The sequence below is a fragment of the Anneissia japonica genome, unplaced genomic scaffold (assembly GCF_011630105.1).
Source record: "Anneissia japonica isolate Jap-2015-1 unplaced genomic scaffold, ASM1163010v1 scaffold21_len1647178_cov195, whole genome shotgun sequence".
Taxonomy (NCBI): domain Eukaryota; kingdom Metazoa; phylum Echinodermata; class Crinoidea; order Comatulida; family Comatulidae; genus Anneissia; species Anneissia japonica.
In genome coordinates, this window is record NW_022750455.1 from 1,160,741 (window position 1) to 1,165,892 (window position 5,152).

Genomic DNA, 5,152 nt, shown 5'->3' on the forward strand with positions numbered 1-5,152 from the left:
ACCTAACACATGACTACCAAGCCTTAAGTAACGCATGTGCTTTCTGGGCGAAGTCCGAGTCCAAATGGGCCCTGGAGAGGGTTAGATACTTTTACTTACAGTAACACTGATACTCAGCACTCTCCTACAACGCCTTAACAATATGTAACATATTCTATAATTTCCGAAAAAAACCAAATAGACCAAAATCCCACAAACACAATATTTGGCAGATTTATTAGAAGGGGTTCTTTAAACTATGCCCCTGGATGCCCCACTATGGAGGTTTGACCAGTTATGTAATGCCTGTGTGCTTTCTAGGGAAACGCTTCCTTCCTCCATGTCCAAATGAGTCCCTGAAAGGCGATGGGCCCCTACTTACTACTACCGAGCAATCTAATAATACAGCCGCTTTTGACAAAATATTTTCTTTTAATTTTTTTTTAAATGTATGAACCTCGGACGGCTGCATAACTACTACTAATAATTCAGGTATTCGGATGATAAACGCCTGCGACATCATTAATTGGACCTTAAAGGACGATCTGATCATTTTATTCAGATTGGCCTTATCATGTTTCAGAGCAACATATTTGTTGGTATTAAAGTAACACTTTATTAAAAACAATCAATGAATTGTGTTACTCAAACGTCTTTATATTGATATTTTCAAACCTATTAGATGACCTGAAGAAAAAGTGATCCAAAAGTCGTAGGCTTGCTTTACAGTATATTATGGCGAAAGTAAATTTTTGTCCGTCTCTGAATTTTAATAGTGTTACTGTAATAGAGCCTATTATTAAATTTTGGAATGGTACCTTATAGATTTATAACCAGGTAACAGAGCAGCTTAGCTCAGTTGCCTAAACTGGTGGTAGCCTCTGTGTGCGCTAAAACGTGGGGATCTCTAGGTCTCCGATTCAAATAAAATCAAATCATTCTTTATTCATCACTCAAAATGGGTTGAATTTTACAAAAGTAAAGGGTTCAAGCAGAAAAATCTAAACAATTAACATTTAAACATTTTTCAACAAATAGACCCACATCACCATAACAGCAAAAGGAAACAGGTTTAAAGGGCAAAAAGGCAACTAATATTAAAATTATTATTATTATTATTATTATTATTATTATTATTATTACTATTATTATTGTAATTATAATTATTGTAGTGAGATTATTATAGTTGTTTTAATTACTGACTTAAAAATGAACAAAGCATTCGCCTGTACAGGGAGTCCTTTCCAGCCTTTTGGAGGATAAATTCTTTAAGTTTTCTAAGATGGAAATTGGAAGGCGCTTTAGGAATGAGGTAGTGTATTGAATTCCCATCACTGTTCTTCCTTGTATTTCAGTTGGAGGGCTGAAATGCAAGTTACGATAGCGCACCGTCTTTCGGATGAGACATTTAACCTGTTGGTCCCGTGTGCATTATTGCCTGTGTGCACGTTAAAGAACGCAGTATACTAATTGGAAATGAGTAGGAAATTGTTTCCCGATGTACAGTGGTGTAACGACTATGCGCTCCTATGCGGCGGTCCGCAGGGCCCCCGTCACATAGGGCCCCGAAGGTGCCCCAACCCATAGGGTCCTCGCTCGGGCACCCTTACCCAAAAAGGCTTTGTTGATACATAATGTGTCTCTGAGATCGACTGTAAGACATATATCATAGTATATCCGTAAGGTTTAATGGGGGCACCTGTCGGCCTGGGGCCACCTACAATTTTCCAATTGATTTAAAAATAGAAATTATACTCGCATTTTAAATATATGAGTGCCAATTCCGCCACTTTGAGGTGCCGTATTTATAAATTATCTTAACTTAGCCCCAACCATGCTGGGGCTGAGGTGGAATAGGTGTTCCCTCACATTCCCTCTATTTTGAATACCTAAATCTGCAACTGATATATAATTTATTTCGTTGTTAAAAGCAATCTAGAATACAATGCCAAATATTAGAAAAACGAGCAAATTTAAATTCCCACAATCAAAGTTTGACCGGATCAAAAAGGGGACCCCATTCTCAGAAAACCACAGGGCCCCGGGCACATCGTTAGGTCACTGCCGGTGTGGTGCCCAATCACAACCAGAAGGACCTCACTGGAAACAAGTATTCTTCCGACTTTTGTGGGTTATTCTTGGTGTTTACACCGAATATATCCATCCACCCATAAAGGACAGATATAGAGAAAGAATTTTATTTAGAAATGGTGGAGACAACAGACATTAAAAAAAAATAGGTTGTTTTGGAGTAAGCCTACAGTGATGTCATGCTCCCTTCTTTCTGGTCTTTCTTCTCCCTTTCTTCTTCATTTTTTGGGGGTTGGGATAGACCCATGTCTCCTGGACCCACCCTTGCACGCAAATATTCAAATTAAAAATGTGTGTGCCAAATATTATTCACAAAACATTTTTTGGCATTGTCTAATAATTAAAATCTTTTCATTCTTAACACTTATCTCTAGGGGGATTACCCACCCCGGTGTCACTTTGTGAGCAAAAATATTATACTGATATGCATGGTGCTCATAGCATTGTTTGCGCTTTTCCACTATAATCTCAAGCTTTATTTGATTAAACTCAAACTTTTTATCAAATAATATAAACCTTCGCAATTCTATATTTTATCAGGCCCAGATCATCGAAAATTCTATCGTTCCTGTTATAGCTACTCATTTTTAAGGTTTAATTTCAGCACTAGATATATTCAGAGTATACCCAGAGAGCATCTAAGCCCAACATTTTTCGGGGCCCTTGGACGGGCCCTCGACTCACGTCAATTGGGTTATTTCCTGTTAAATCTCAAGCCTTTAGCTATCTCCAACTTGGCATGCATTCTATATTCCAACATCAATGAGTATTTGGATTCTTTCTTCCATAGATCGATGAACTGATAGGCCTGAAGAATACACTTTCGTACATAGTTATTACGACGTCGAGCCAAAGTGTTTCTAATGTGTTTAATTGAATGCTAGTGGGGCTAAGTCTATATATAATACGCATACTTTATAAAACATAAATTAACCTAATTTTCAGATAAACTAATTAAATAGCATTAATTAAATGAAATATATTTAATGATATAGGCGTATTTGCTACCATCAACAGTAACACACAATTTGAAATAAAAGTAGGCGTATGATAACATAATTAATGTCGAAATATTGAATCCCAACACGATGGCGTGTATTTCAATACTTGGAGTATGTATTATACTTTCTTATCTGAGATTAATCAGTGGACCTTTCAGTAGTAGGCGTATCGTAGAAGAGAATCACTAATGGGCATTGACCTCTGAAGTACTGTAGAAGTACAGTTTTTTGTGGATGAAATATGGGTATATAGAACGACTATGAAAAAGGTGTGATATCGAAATTCCAAAAGAGGAAACATGTTATAAAGATATCCTGTTTTCTTTCCTGTATTCTCATGTAAAACCGGATTTAAACTTTCAAAACGTTTCTACAATGTGTATTTAGGCTTCATCAATACGGTATTGCGAATGCATCAATAGTCAATCAGTCAATTGATTGAATAACGCTTTTGTATCATCGGCACACCTTTTTATTGTAACCTTACAATGACTAGATAATAATTAATTGACATAGAGAAAACACAAAATAAAAAAAAAAATATGTTCTCTCTTATAAAGTATAATAAAAATAACCTGATGGAAAAAAAATCAATAGGAAAACTAATGCATCGAAAAAATGGGGGGGGGGGGAAATAGCCTGGGCCGGGAATAACTCTCCAGTTAGAAAAAAAAAATCAGTGGGAAATATTAGCAGGTGGCAAGTAGCTACGGTAATAGTGCTATATTCTGTAAAGTAAAGCCTCAAACGACCTCGATTTTGAGTCTACTTAATTTAAAAATCTTCCCAGGCTTTTGCAGATAGCCAGAACTAACTTAATATTTGGAGTTTTTTGATAGCAGATTCTTTTTTTTTTTTAGATTTCAGTGAGTTAACCCGACTAAAAGACAATCTTGCGTACAAAAAAAAACATGCATATTCATCTTCTATACACAATTTAAAATCAAAATTTAAAAGTAGATAGATATTTTGAAAACAAGAACAAAAAAAAAAATTCTTCCATATTACAGAAACTTCTTTGTTGAAACTAATACAGAAACAAATTCTTTTGTATTTAAAATATTTTTTAAAAAATGAATTAAGAAACATTAGAACATTCAAGATTAAATAGGCCTACATTAAAAATAACAAGCTTCTTTTCTTTTGACTTTTTGGTAGTTAATATATATATATATTTTTAGGAATTTCGTTGTCTTTATTTTTAATGAGAAAATTATTTATCAAAATATTTAATTCAATTTGTTTTTATTTTTGGATAGCTTCATGGATAATCAACATTGTGACAATGAACGCGCAAGACCACACGCGCCGCCAGAGCTTTTGGTGAATTGAATCTCAAACGCGATAACGAAAGCTCTCTAATGACTTAAGTAATTACTGCATGATTGTTTTATAATTTTAATAAAACTAATTTCTTCTAATTTTAAATATATTTTCCCTGAATTCGTGATTATTCGTCGTCATGCGTAGACTAAATGCTTGACAAATTTAAGATCACGCATGTGTTTCTGCCAAATGCGTGTTATTTATTTATTTTTATTTATTTATTTATTCACCAAAACAACAGCGGACACAAATCCGCCCCTTACAGTATGGTTAACAAAGGACGAGACGACGAAAACAGAAACACAAACAAAATTAATGTTACATCCAAAATCACTTTGAAGCGGGACCGTCCCGCATGATGCACGAGAAGCAGTTGGTAATGCGTTTTGTAAGCCAGGACCCAATAGTATTTTGTTACGTTTCTTCACAGAGGGGAGTTCGTCCGAACTCCTTGAACCCCCCCCCCCTCCTGGATCCGCCACTGCTCTCCATTGACACCAATCATGACCATGTTTTATGTGGTGCGTCAGCCATCTTGAAATTCAAAATGGCTCCGATGACTTTGGGAAAATAATGGCACCTAACTTTTTTGAATTCAGCGCAGTAAAAATGATAAAATTAGTCAATAAAATCTATCTGGATTACATAGAAAACTAGCTTATATACTCGTTCTTATTTTATGTACATTTTAAGTAAGTATATTTTTCGATTATTTTTAAACAAATAAACACCTATTTTTAAATTATGTTCCATTC